This window comes from Anabrus simplex, chromosome 3, assembly GCF_040414725.1.
Source record: "Anabrus simplex isolate iqAnaSimp1 chromosome 3, ASM4041472v1, whole genome shotgun sequence".
In the NCBI taxonomy this organism is placed as follows: domain Eukaryota; kingdom Metazoa; phylum Arthropoda; class Insecta; order Orthoptera; family Tettigoniidae; genus Anabrus; species Anabrus simplex.
In genome coordinates this window covers 238,608,159-238,623,165 of record NC_090267.1, presented here as the reverse complement: position 1 = coordinate 238,623,165, position 15,007 = coordinate 238,608,159, and the positions used below count along the sequence as shown (strand labels likewise).

The 15,007-nt window shown below is 42.6% G+C and overlaps 1 protein-coding gene across 3 annotated transcripts in view; it reads right to left on the bottom strand.

The window, feature by feature from the left end:
• LOC136866190 (mitochondrial glutamate carrier 1) overlaps positions 1-15,007 on the bottom strand; it is a 182,121-nt gene that overhangs the window by 50,910 nt on the left and 116,204 nt on the right. The gene's annotated exons all lie outside the window — the stretch shown is intronic.

Here is a 15,007-nt window from a genome sequence, read left to right as displayed (position 1 = left end):
CACTGTTGTTTTATATACGTGTCAACTGTACTTTTTAACTGCGTTATAGCTTCACGCTCTATTCACTTTTGGACATGTACAGTTCTGCCCCCTCTTGCCATTAGCAGCCAATACTGCGCATGCAGGGTAGACGATAGATGGGGCTTCGAACACATTCAATACCAATGGCCATTCATGACCTCGCACTAGTCAGAATTAAAGGAACCTCTGAGGGTACTCTTCATGACAAATCCTTTCTGATGAAAAAGGGGTTATTGACTCGCAACACCCGCAACAAATCTATTAAATTCTTCATCCTTCACGATCTAAGACCCATGATAATAAATTACTTTCATGACTCTTGTCCCAGTGCTCACCTAGGACAGTATAAGACCTTACACAAGATTTCTAGGGATTTAATTTGTCCTAACATAAAATGAAACGTTCTAAACTATGTCAGGAGTTGCGAAATTTGTCAAAGGCGTAAGCTAGCTCAAAATGTCTGCATTGGTTTTCACTCAGCCGACATATCCATGTATCCTGGGGAGAAACTGTTCATCGATTATTTTGGTCCTCTTGTGAGATCGAAAAACAATAAAGTTGGAGTTTTGTCAGTAATAGATGTCTTCTCGAAATTCGTTTGGCTGTTTCCGGTCCAGAAGATGAATTCCAGCGCTGCTACTGACTGACTGTCTCGCCATATCTTCGGAGTTTTCGGTCCTCCAAAAACTTTAGTTTCTGACAACACTTTAAATTTCACCTGTTCCAAATTCAAACAACTCTGTTTTTGCTGGGGAAATAACCACGTACTTTTAAGTCCATATCATTCACAAGCTTCACATGTGGAAAGATTCCACAGAAAACTAAAATCCTGTTTAAATGCTTTCCAGTGTGATGACCAGCGCAGTTGGGATTCTAATCCGTCTCAAGTTTGTTTTAGGCTTCAATTCTGCAATTCATGAATCAAGTGGGCACATGCCAGCAGAACTATTCCTTGGACAGAATATCACCGACCCACTTCAATTGAAGTGGAAAACAGAGTGGTTTTAGAACCTTTTTGGCATCAAAATGTTAAAAAAAAAAATGGGCAAAGGCAGCTGAACATTTGAAGAGAGCCTGGAGGTGGGTAGAAAACAAATACAACAAGGGAAGGCAGCCTATGTGCTTTAAAATCTGGGATCTGGTCATGGTAAAGAAGTTCCAGAAAGTTCAGCAATCAATAATATCAGCGCCAAACTCTGCCAGCGGTGGTGTAGACCATTGGAAATCTTCTATTTCCTCAGTGTCGTCATGGTAAAACTGAGAGAGATGGGTAGTAACAAAATCACAAGGGCCCATGTCTCATTACTAAAGCATTACCACCTCAAAGAGGTGTAAATTTCTCCTTTCAATTGTACGTGTATCTCAAATAATATGAATTTGCAATTATATGACATGCACAAACTGGGTTTAAGAGTGTTTTCTCTCCCATAGGAATTCCTGAAATCAATATTTAAGGAATTAATTTGAAGAAACCATTATCACATATCATTTCGTGGAAAGGAAATAGCACGAGAAGCATTGAACTAGGACAAGATGACAACTCTTTATCTGGTCAATTTGAAGGAAGCTCATATATAAATTGACTGAACGACTGAGTGAGAAGGAAATGTATGAACCTTTTTCTGATGTGGTTTTGACAAGCTGAACCATATGTAAATATTGACTCTAGTATATAACTTAAAATAGTCATAAGTATTTGTAGTAATTAAGGATACGCACGTATCAAACTATCTCTTGTTTGGTTCCCATGTAAAATGTCTTGTTTCTGGCCTGATTAACAGGAAACTATACATTTCAGGGGGGGCGGGGGGCAGTGAGAAGATTAAACAGACCTGTGTCACACATATGTAATTTATCTTGGTCCTGGACTGGAATTACCTTAGTTGTTCTAAACTCATTGCATATTACCAGTTCCTTTGGTTGTGACTTAGTGTTTCTAGATGGTGCTAACATACCATCTCGTGCTGGAAATATTTTGCTATGTTCTCCTGAGCATTTATGGTTCCTTGTCTTAGCCAATGGATGTCCTTATACCAGAAAAAATTGAGTCTGCGAGCCATCAGATCACTTTTCTAACTTACAATAAGGTTTATGCCCATTTCAAGGGTGTATGTCTTATTTGGATATCACTGCAAAAGGTAGATTTTTGGTGTATTCATTTTTTTTTGGACTATGCACCTATTCTAGTATATTTTGTTTGTTAGGGACATCTATTTCTATCCTTTCAGTCAGTTTCCATAGCTACTACTTAATTATTTGTGTTTGAACCCTATTCCTTTTATATGAACTCTTTTTAAACACCTTGTTCTTGCTTATTGACCTTGTATCTTTATCAGTCTTAAAAACAAGTCTCTTGAAAAGCAAAATCTTATTTTAAGCTCACCTCTCCGTACTTTTCAAATGAATTGCTGTGATTCTGCAGCGGGCGACGCACAGAGACTAAACTTTCTTCCCGGAATAGTCTCAACATTATAACACAAATTACATGTTTCATGGTACATAACCTCTGATTGTGATTCACTACTCTCATTTGAGGTTAAACAGTATTCTCAGCAGTGTTTAAACATGGCGAACATCGGTTTTAGACAGTGTCTAAGTGATAAATAATGTATCTGTAATGCAGCAGCCATACTTAGGCATTGTTTAACCATAGACATAATCTAAACACTGTTTCTGCAATTAGCCCTGATTGTGTGTGTATGTGTGGCTTGGGCTTTTTGGGTTCAATGATCCTGAATACTTGTATTTATGTTGCTGATGATGATGAAGATGATGCTTGTTTAAAGGGGCCTAACATCAAAGGTCATCGGCCCCTAATGAAAGAGGGACGACATGATATATGACAATTAAAATTTTAAAATGTATCCACTGACTAGAGTTTTAAAAAATGGTGATGAAAAATGAGTATGAGATTAAAACAATCAGTGGATCTTGTTTGTTTTTGATTTTTGAAGTAAAGGAACTTGGTGCCTTCAATACTTTATTGAATTTGATATGTCTTAATGATGCGCTATCACAACTTGATGATGGACGTGACTGTTGCTTGCGTAACCATTTTCAACAATACAAAATCATTCGACCAATCGGAAATAGGCTTGGAGAGTACCAACTTCAATTAATTAAATATTTACAAAAATTAAAAGTATCTTCATAACATTTTGCCCCCCATGAAAGGAGTTCTTTCAACTAACTATTGTAATCTTATACCTACTGTAAAAATACTTATTCTTAACATATGCATTAATACAAAACCCTATACATCATATTTTTATGATTAAAAGATAATAATATTGAAATTATATCTTTGATGAAAAGTTAGTAGTTCAATTCTCCTTGTCATCCCTTTCAATGGGAAGAGGGCATATCTTCTTGATGCTTCGGGTGAAAGTTCCACCATCTCGTCCAGGGTGAACTTGAACAATCCTACCTCTGGGCCACTCTAGAGGAGGGATGTTGTCATCAATTAATAGCACCAAAGAATCAACATCAATACGCCGATTGGTATCATGCCACTTGACGCGTTTTTGCAATTCCTGCAAGTATTCTCGCTGCCATCTCTGCCACAACCGCTGCCGAATTTTCTGCAAATGCTGCCAACATGACAAGCGGTTTTTGGGTTCTCTCAACAAATCCTTTTGCACAGGTTGCACGATCGAGTCACTTAGAAGAAAATGTGCTGGTGTTAGGACTTCTAAATAATTTGGATCATTTGGCAAGGGAGTAAGGGGATGTGAATTTTATACAGCCTCTATATCGCAAAGAATAGTGTAGGTTTCTTCGAAAGTTAGCACGCGTCCCTGTGTTTCAGTCAGCAAATGTCTTTTCATCATTTTTACAGCTGCTTCCCACAATCCCCCAAAGTGGGGTGACCAGGGAGGAATGAAACTCCACTCTATCTGCTGCTGAGCGAGTGAGGAGGTAATGGTCGTTGACCCCTTTTCCAAAAAGGACTGGATATCTTGTAGAGCGTTGGCTGCTCCAATGAAATTCTTCCCATTATCAGAGAAAAGCTGCTTGCACAAACCTCTTCTCGCCGTAAAGCGTTGCAGGGCAGCTAAGAAAGCTTCGGTCGTTAGCTCCGACACCAACTCCAAATGCACTGCCTTGGTACTGAAGCATGTAAATACAGCTACGTAACCCTTGTAGGTATGAATGCGGCCTCTTCTGTGGCTTTCTCTTACAGATATTGGACCTGCATAGTCCACTCCTGTGGTATCAAAGGGTCGAACAACTAACCTAACCCTTTCTTTTGGTAAATCTGCCATGCGTACCTCCGGAACTGTAGGATGGTAACAAAAGCACTTCACACACCTTTTGACAATCTTTTTCGCTTCTCTTCTGCTGCTGATAGGCCAATATCGATGTCGAGTTGCATGGAGCAGTTGCTCTGGAAGACAATGTTTCAGACGACGATGTTCATTTTCCATGATCATTCTGGTGATGTGATGATTTGCTGGTAGAAGCAGGGGATGTCTCTGTTCTGATGTTAGCTCCGAAAAACGAAGCCTTCCTCCAACCTTCATCAATCCGTCACTATCCAGAAACGGACTGAGTGACTTTAGAGAATTCTTCTTTGAGAGGTCTTAATTATTAATTAAGCAATGTAGTACTTGAGGGAATGCTTCTAATTGTGTCCATTTGACTACCTGTTTCTCTGCTTTACAAGCTTCTTGTATTTCTAGTGAACCTTTTTGCCTTTCTGGCGGTTTGAGTTTGCAATTGTAAATTAATCTTTGACAGTATGCTACTATACGGCATAATTTCGGAAATGATGAGAATTTATTCAGTAGAATGCTGGTTGATGTTGCTGTCAATGTAACTGCTGTGACCTTCAGCTCTGGTAGTTCTGCTTCACATTCTTCTGAATGCTCTGGTTGTCGACGTTGTTGTGTGCGAAGCCAAGAAGGTCTACTCCACCACAGCCTTTTATCTTTGAGTTCTGATGAAGTAATTCCTCTTGAGAGAAGATCAGCTGGATTTTCAGTCGAAGGAACATGCTTCCAGGTGGTTGCATCAGTGGCTTCTTGAATCTTTGCAATCCTATTTGCCACAAATATCTTCAGCGGCCTTGATTCAGTGTTGAACCATCACCAAACAATTGTACTGTCACTCCATAATCTGATCTGACTAATTTTTTCTTTCAAAGCACTCACTGTTGTTTTGACAAGTTGTGCAAGAAGAAGGGCTGCCTCCAATTCGAGTCTTGGCAACGTAATGGTTTTTAAAGGAGTTACTTTTGTCTTCGCATAAAGTAAATTGGAAATGTAGAGACTACTTTACGTTTGACAAACTGCATAAATGCATGCTCCAAAAGCCTGCTCTGAAGCATCACTAAATCCAAACAAATCAATTCCCAGGATTTATGTTTCTCATAATTCTGATGTTGTTCAGTCTTTCTAATGACGTATAGTACTCGTTCCAAATCTGACGGTGCTCTCGAGACAATGGCTGATCCCATTCAAATCCATCTACCCATAAGTGTTGCATCAACAACTTCCCTTTGATTAGTACTGGACCCATGAGTCCTAGTGCATAAAAAATCTGTGCGATTTTGGAGGCGACTTCTCTTTTGGATCTTGGCGATTGCTTTGCCAGCTCAACTCGAAACTGAAGGCAATCTTGTGCTGAGTCCCAGAGGAGTCCAAGAGTCTAACTAGCTTCACCTTTGTCTAAAACGAGTAAAGTCCCTTCATCGCTTTTGCTCTCCAAATCCTGCAAGATCTCTTTGCTGTTGGACCTCCATTTCCTCAAATGCATTCCACCACTCTTTTGTATTTGCCACCGTAGCCCGATCACGTCTTCTAGAATGTCTCCTCCACTTAAGCAGTCATCCATATAAAAATCATCGCGAATAGCCTTTGCTGCTGCTGGAAATTCATTTTCATGGAGAGTAGCCAATTCATTTAGGCATCTCATGGCATGGTAAGGTGCTGATGCTGTTCCATATGTTACTGTATTCAACTGATAGAACCTCACAGGGGCTGAAGATTCCCTCTTTCCATAAAATCTGCTGTAATGCTTGATCTTCAGGATGGATGAGGATTTGCCGAAACATCTTTTCCACATCTGCCGTCATGACGTACTTTTGGCTGCAAAATCTAAGTACAATGTGAAAAAGATCTCACTGTAAATTAGGTCCTGTCATAAGCTTGTCATTGAGTGATGTCCCGAGTGATGTTTTTGCCGAGGCATCAAATACCACTCTGACCTTTGCGGTGTCACTATCTGGATGTACCACTGGTTGATGGGGTATGAAGTATGAATTTGGTACATCTTGATTTTGGTTTGTTTCAATCAAGCTCATATGCCCTAGTTTTTCATATTCATTCATGAAATCTGCATAAGCTGTCTTGAGTTCGGGGTGTCTGCTGAATCTCTTGACTAATTATTCTGGTCTGTTTAGTGCGTGTATTCTTGATTCTCCGAGGATGACATCTGGCCTAATAGGGAGCCTTACGATGAATCTACCTGTTGTATCTCTCGAAACGGTGTCCGTGAACTGTCTTTCACATATTCTTTCTTCTGATGTGTAATGTTGAATCTCCGGAATTGCTTCTTGTTTCCAGAATTTTTCCATCTGATCTGATAATTGTTGATTGCTAATTTTCATGCATGTTGTTGTTGATCCTTGTTTGTTCTCAAAAACTTCACCGCCTATAATCCAGCCTAATCGGGTGTTTTGCAGAGCTGGTTGTCCTTCAGCTTCATTCTTGGGTGGACCTATGACTATTTTCCAATAAAGTCATGCACCAATTAATATGTCTATGTCTCCAGGCTTGTTGAATGTGGGGTCTGCCAAGCGAATGTCTTTTGGAATAATAATCTTGTCCTTCTTGATCTCCAACTGTGGCAATCGTCCTTTTATAGTTGGCAAAACTAGAAATTCTGCTTCCACCTCAAATCTGTCATTCCTTGAAGCGAGGTGTACTCTCGTAATCCTTTTTGTTTCCACTTTGGAACAAACTACTCCAGTGATGTGTGTTTGTCTTGACATCCGGTAAACCAAGTTTCTTATACAGACATTCTTTTAATAGATTTGACTGAGATCCCGGATCCAATAAGGCTCGGCATGTCACTCTTCTTACGTGAACATCTTTCACATCAATTAAAGCTGTTGACAAAAGTATTTGTGATGTTATTACTTTCGCCAAGCTCACATTGAGTGAAGCAGGTGAATGCTGAGATTTGACACACAGGTTTATGGGCACTTGATTTTCTTTAACATTTTGTTTCTGTTTGTCATCTTCCTCCGCATGTAAAAGTGTGTTGTGAGGAAGTCCATATTTCTTGCATTTCGATCCTCTGCAATATTTTGCAATATGTCCTGGTTTCAAACAGATATGACACTGTCCTTTTTCTCGGAGCAGTTTTCTTCTGTCTTCAGCTGATCGCTTAATTAATTCTTCACATGTAAAAATGGGGTGACTTTCACCACACAGATTACAGCTTGCCTGAGTCATCGTCATAACAACTTTCTTGCTAGGTTGTCTGTCCTTCGGATTTGCCTTCGTGTTGAATGCCTTGGTTTTGTTATGATTTAAAAGCATATATGATTGGGAACGCTCAATTAAAAATTTCAAGAAATCATCCAATGTTGGCATCTTTTCTGGAGTGTTGCCTTTCGCCCTTTCCTGCCAGTCTCTCTGCTCAATGAAATCCAGCTGCTTCTTTGCTAGATGAATAACCAATGTATCCCCCCCTCGTGTGTGCTTCTACAATTGTAGGGGGCTAACCTTGGTTACCCTCTTCAATTGAAGATCCTCTTCGCGGTGAGGGGGACTAGTAGCTCCTTTCTTGCGATGCCGAATGGAGCCCTATTGGGTAACCGTTCGGCATACAAGGAGGAGGAAGCTAAAGCACCGCCCAACCCTAAGGTGTAACGCGACCCGTGCCGATGGGGTGCATGGCACATGGGAGATGTGTCTCGAACGGAGCCTTCGAGATACTTGGCGCCCTCTCGAAGTAAGTAGCCTTACCCAGGTATGCGGGGCTCTGCCTGGGCGGACATATATTTCCCTAGCTACTCGTGGGACCTACATGAGTTCCGTAGCCACCCATAAACCGGAGAGCTCTTCTGGGGCCTCCGAGAGAAATACCAGCACAACAACAACCGAAGGGGACTCTTCGGCGATACCCTCGGACAGTTCGACTTCAACAGTTAGAGGGCTCACTCAAGAGGTTGGCAATCTGCAGGTGAAGAAGAAGAAAAAACAGCGCTCTGGCGCTGAAAAGAGGAGATACAAGAAGGCCTTAAAGGCCCGGGAGCAGGCCAAAGAAGGCCTAACTCCTGGGGCTGAGGGGACTTCTACTACCACAACAGCGACAACAGTGGAGGGATCCAATGGGCACAAGAGGCGGGACCCTGAAAAGGGCTCTGCTTCTAGGGCACAGAGGACCCCACCCACTAAGATGCCAGCGGGGAAACGACTTCTGTCGGGGGCAACCCCAGAAGAAGATCGGCAGACCCGCAAGAGACCCAAAGTGGAGTACGCCAGGATAGCTAAAGCAGGGATCAGGATGGCCATAGTACCTGTGGGATATCCTGACCAGCAGCTATCCGAGAAACAGGTGGAAGCTGTGGAAGAGGCTATGACCAATCTGATAGACGAGCTTCTGGAGCAGGGGCCCATTAAGCCTCAGTTCCTGGAGGCTCACAATTGTGGGCATGGACAAACTCCTTTCCTACAAGAGAGTCATGGTCTGGATACCAGGACAACCAAAGGACAATAACGTCCTTTTGGGAAGAATGGCACGCCAGAACCATGGCTTAAATCCCGCCAGCTGGAGGGTCTACGACCGCAAGGAGGAGAAGAGAGGTGTCCGCCTTGTGGTCAGCATGGACTCCAGGGATGTGGAGAAAGTGGTGGGGAAGAAGATCTTCTGCGGGGTGCATGTGGCTACCTTCACATTAGTGGAGGGCAAGCGTGACAAGCAGAGGACCAACCCCACCACAGATAAAACCGAGACCAGCAGGGGCGAAGAGCTGGAGCCCGGACAGGAACCGGGGCCAGCCAAGCCCCAGGATCCATCGCGGGAGACGGAGCTGCAAGTTCCGGAGACCGCATAAGGTAAAGTATTCTATGAAAGTAAAGAATGATTACTTTCATACAAGCAAATATACAACATTGTATAGCGGCCTCTAGGGTACTTAATAGAAGTATCCAGAAAGGCGGGTTTTTGGTCGCCCTGATACAAGAACCCTGGCTTAGACAGGGACATATCATGGGACTAAATTGTGCAGGTTTCACTCTATTCAGTGGAATAGCAGAGGAGAAGCCTAGAGCATGTATACTAGTTAAGGATCATAACGCTTGGGCTATACCGGGTTTCATTACTAGAGACCTAGTAGCAGTCCTAATGAGATATGAAGAGGGCGGACAGCCAAGAGACTTGGTTGTCTGTTCTGCATATTTCCCAGGAGACTCTGAATCTCCACCCCCGCCGGAGGAGTTCAAGAGACTGGTGATATACTGTAGGAAACAAGGATTAAACCTCGTAGCAGGATGTGATGCCAATGCTCATCATAGCATTTGGGGAAGTAAAAATACAAACCGAAGGGGAGAGCACCTCATAGAATTTCTATGTACAACTGATCTTGAGATCAATAATATTGGTGATACCCCTACCTTCATTAATAATAGGAGCGAAGGGATCATAGATCTTACCCTGGGTTCCATGGGAATCATGCAGGAATTTAAAGACTGGAAGGTCTCTTTGGAGCCTTCCTTGTCAGATCATAGACACATTGTGTTTTATATAGAGGGCTCCATCGAGATCCCGTCTTACAGAAACCCTAGACGAACCGATTGGATATCTTTTAGGGAGGACGTGAGGAGGGGACTGGAGGGAGGAACCTCAAATATAATTAAAAACAAAGAGGAGCTGGAGCTCAGTGTGAGTTTTCTCACACGGACACTGGTTACCTCTTATGAATTAAACTGCCCTATTGTTAAGGCAAAAAGAGTAACAGGAAGCTTCAAGTGGAATAGTTATCTTGAACACCTGAGGAGAAATACACGAAGGCTCTGGAATAAATACAGGGAACTTCAGGATCAAGAAAGCCTAGATTCTTACAAAGAATCACAAAGAAGGTACAAGTCAGAAGTCAAGAAGGCTTCTAGGAAATCTTGGAGACAATTTTGTGACTCCATTGAAAGTCAACATGAAGCGGCAAGGCTTCATAAAATTTTAACCTTGGATAGAAGGGCAAGGCTGGGCTCACTGGAGACTCCTTCTGGTGGATACACATCCACAGAGGGGGAGACCCTGAGCTTACTGCTTGATGCCCACTTTCCAGGTTCGGTAATCACGAATAGTGAGGTAGAATCGAGCGGATCCTTCAGACCCGATAAAAGTGGCTGGAGGGAAGCCGCAGAGATTGTTACCCCAAGAAGGGTTAAGTGGGCATTAGAATCCTTTGCCCCTTACAAGAGCCCAGGTGTGGAAGGGATCTTCCCGGCGCTTCTTCAGGAGGCGGGGGGGGGGGGGGGGGTCCTTATACCATACCTGGGGTACGTGTACTCCTTGTGGCGTCAGGCGAAGGTGGTATTTATACCTAAACCCGGAAGGTCTTCATATACTAGACCTAAGGATTATAGACCCATTAGTCTAACGTCTTTTCTACTTAAGACCTTGGAAAGACTGGTGGATAGACATATCAGGGAGAAAGTATTAAGAGACTTTCCCCTGCATTCTCATCAGCATGCATATCAACCAGGGAAGTCGGTTGAGACGGCACTACACCAGCTGGTTTCTAGGCTGGAGAGTGCCTTGGATCAGCAACAACTTGCTATGGTTGTATTCCTAGATATAGAAGGGGCCTTTAACTATACATCTTTGGGCTCCATAGAACGTAGTCTAGAGAGAAGAGGAGTGAGCAGTATGCTCATAAAATGGATTATGGCCTCACTGCAGGGCCGTCAAGTTCTGTTTACTCTCAACGCTGTAATGTTGAGAGCTAATATAGACAGGGGAAGTCCACAGGGAGGAGTATTATCACCAACATTATGGTGTCTGGTAGTGGACGAACTACTTACCAGGTTAAATGTTGGAGGAATATACGCCCAAGGCTATGCAGACGACATAAGCCTGATGGCGGTAGGAAATTTCCCCAGTACGGTTTCCGAACTCGTACAGAGCTCTCTACGTAGGGTGGAAAGATGGTGTCACGAGACAGACTTGTCGGTTAATCCCGATAAGACGGAGCTCGTGGTATTTACCAGGAGGAGGAGGCTAGACGGACTGTCAGAGCCTTTCCTATTCGGAAAAAAATTAGTTAAGACAACCTCGGTTAAGTACCTAGGGATAATCCTTGAGGCAAGACTGAGTTGGAAGAAACATATAGATCATAAGGTGGATAAGGCTCGCAAGATTATGTGGGCCTGTCGCAGGGCCGTCGGGAAGACTTGGGGCCTAAGACCTAGGGTGGTCCAGTGGCTCTATATCTCCATTGTACGGCCCACGATCACCTATGCATCTATAGTCTGGTGGCCAGGCTCAGAGAGTAAAACTGTGAGCACCAAGTTAAACAGTGTCCAAAGACTTGCGTGTCTAGGAATAACAGGGGCACTGGATACTACACCATTATGTGCAATGAGGCCATCCTAGGTTTTCCCCCCTTACATTTATATGTTAAGGTAATAGCGGGAATGAGTGCCTATCGCCTTTGGTCACTCGGAGGATGGTCCTTCAAAAACCCGAATAGAGGTCATGCCTCTATTCTTACAAGGCTTCACCAGACTTGCCCTATGACAATGATGATCGGGGATCTGATGAAGCCTAGCTTTAATTTGAATTATAAATTCACAGTGGTGATACCCACAAGGGAGGAGTGGGCCGCGGACGCTGGGGCCCGTCTTAAGTCTGGGGGCTGTACATGGTACACAGATGGCTCGCGGACGGAGGCGGGCACAGGCGCCGGGGTCTGGGGGCCTAAGACAAGGCTCTCCCTTCCTATGGGTAAATATGCTACTGTTTTCCAGGCTGAAGTATACGCAATACTAGCCTGTGCTTTAAATATATGGAAAATGCCTGGACACAGAAGACACATCACTATATGTAGTGATAGCCAGGCAGCGTTAAAAGCACTATGTGCAGTTAAAACAACATCAAAACTGGTATGGGAATGCCAAAGGATGTTAGATCAGCTGTGTGAGCTTAGCTCAGTTACCTTATTATGGGTTCCTGGGCACACAGGAATCAGTGGAAATGAAGAAGCTGACAAACTAGCGAAACAGGGCTCAATGGGTTCCTTTACAGGACCAGAGCCCTTCCTGGGAGTGTCACTCCGAAGTGTGAGACTGGTAATATCCCAATGGATAAACCAGTCTCACCTAGATATTTGGAAGAGGTTAACCATAGCAAGACAGGCACGTGAACTTATCAAAGGGCCTAGTCAAAGCTATAAAAAGGTCCTAACGAATTTGAATAGGACCAGAATGAGAATGGTAGTTGGACTGTTAACAGGCCACAATACCTTACAGAGACACCTACACATCATGAAAATCACCCAGGATCCGATGTGTAGAAGATGCGGTAAGGAGGAGGAGACCTCCGCGCATGTGTTATGTCAGTGCGAGGCTTTTGCAAGCACTAGACATCGATACCTGGGCTCACACTTCGTGAGCCTGGAGGACATCAGGAACGCCAAAATCCGGACACTGGTATCCTTTATAGGAGCACTAGGGCTGGACTAGGCAAACCCGTTCAAGGGGCACAAAGGGTCTTCATAGACCTACGTGTGGAGCTCTGCGAAAACAGGGCTCACCCATTTCTTATCTATCTATCTAACCAATGTATCCCAATATTGCACAGGTTGCTTCATTGCTTTTAACTCTCTTCGTGCCAGGCGGTAGTACGAGCACCCGCCCTTTAAATTGCCAGAGGCGATCTGGTCGGCCTTTAACAATCTAGTCGAAAGTTGCCGGAGCCGATTACATCGGCCGGCTTAAAATTCTGTGATATACATAATTTTGAGGCAACCTATAGTGACGTGCATACTTTTGTTACAACCTGTAGTAAAGGGGCTACACGTTATTGTGTGCCTGGCCTTGCTTTGGTAGTTCTAAGAGGGTGTTATACCTTTCACAAGAGTCGTTTCCTGTGTTTACAAATACCGCTAACCGGTCAGTAAGGGATTGCGCCTTGCAGTGAGTGGATTTGTGACAGGAAAATGGCAAGTTGTTCACGTGATATTTTTTCAGCAGGTATTGATGACAATAAATTAATGCAGTATTTGGAACAATGCGAAGTTAACGCGGATGATTTATCGGATAGCGATAGGGAATTTAGTTTGGAGAGTAGCGACGAAATTATACCGGACACGTCCGCGGAATCACCGCAGCTAAAGAAGAGACGTTTAATTGTTTCTAACGGCACTAAATGAATATGGTGGTAGATGAAACTAGTGATAACGAATATGATGATGTCTCTGGAGAGCATTTTATGGAAATTTGTCCCAATTAACCCGACAACATTCCTCAACCTCCTGTCTACTTCAAGGAAGTTCTTGGACCTAAACATGCCCTACCGTCTGATTCTCCGCCCATATCATAATTCAATTTACTGTTCACTTACTCTCTGCTAAACCTTATAGTCACATATAGTCCTCTATCATTACCTAAATGCCGGTCTCCGCGGGCCAAGTGTAGCGTGCCTGCCTCTCACCCAGAGGTCATGGGTTCGATTCCCCCCCCCTCCAGGTCAAGAATTTTAGCCTGGTCCTGAGGGTTGGTTCGAGGTTCACTCAATCTAAGTGACCCTAAGTGATTGCACTTGAGGAGATATCTGAGGGTGAGAGGGCGACCTCGGTCTGGAAAACCAAGAATAATTACTGAGAGGATCCGTCTCACTGACCACGATTCACCTCTTAAACTGCAGGCACCGAACTGAGCAGCGGTCGCTTAGTAGGTCAAAGCAAATCACGGTTTTGGTGCCATACATTTCTTAATTTCGTAAATTCTGTTGTACTGTAAAATTATTTTTCTAATATATACTACAACCGAAAACGAGAAACTATTTTTTCTGAAAAAACTGTAATATCAAGTATTATTTTTTACTTATTTAATAATTCAGAATTATTTTTATGCTGTGTTGTCCGCACGTAGAAAATTTGTTGTCAGTATTTGCCAAACATCGATACATACACACGAATTTTATCGGTGAGTAAAATTGTCTTGTTTTTACTAGTGACATATGTTTGAATTTTTATTTTTTATGTTTTTATTTTTCTCGTTCAAATTAGTTATTCTGTAGAATTGTATTTAGAAATACATTATACATAATTATGTATATGCTTTTGTATCATAAATTATTTTTTCAAAGTAGATATTGAGAGAGAAATTGCAAAAATACTTTTCTCATTCTAAAAATAAATGTTATCGACAACTATAAATCAACAATAAAACGTTTTTTACTCTTTATATCACTCCAAACCAGTTTCTTATTCTACGTAGTCGACATGTAGAAAATTTCATGTCAGTATTTGCTATACACCGGTAGATATACACGAATTTTAAAAAAACATGTATTTTCAATGAAAACGGCCTGGCACTTTACAGTAGTAGAGGGGAGGCAGGGTCTGGCCTCTTCCAGCTGATGGGGAGCGGCCGACCAGATTGGCTCTTGGCTCCAAGAGGGTTAATGAAGCCATGTGAGTTTGAATATGAAATTGTAATTGCCTGAGTGATTCAGATTTGTTCTCTTTAAAACCTGTAGGAAACTTGAAAAGTTCATTTAGATGTGTCTCAATTATCATCATTTGATTATCATATGTATCTACAAGCAAGTTTCAAGCACTTGTGTAGTTTTCTTCTGAAATGGTAAAACCTTGAATGACTTTGCGTGCCTCGCCCTGCAGAAGACCGATCAGATACTGATATTTTCGAATATTTGTTAGTTGAGTATCATTATGAATGGTTGACTCAAAACTGTTTTTAAAAAGCAACCATTTTGTGAAATCGCCGTTGAATTCCGGTAATTTAATTTC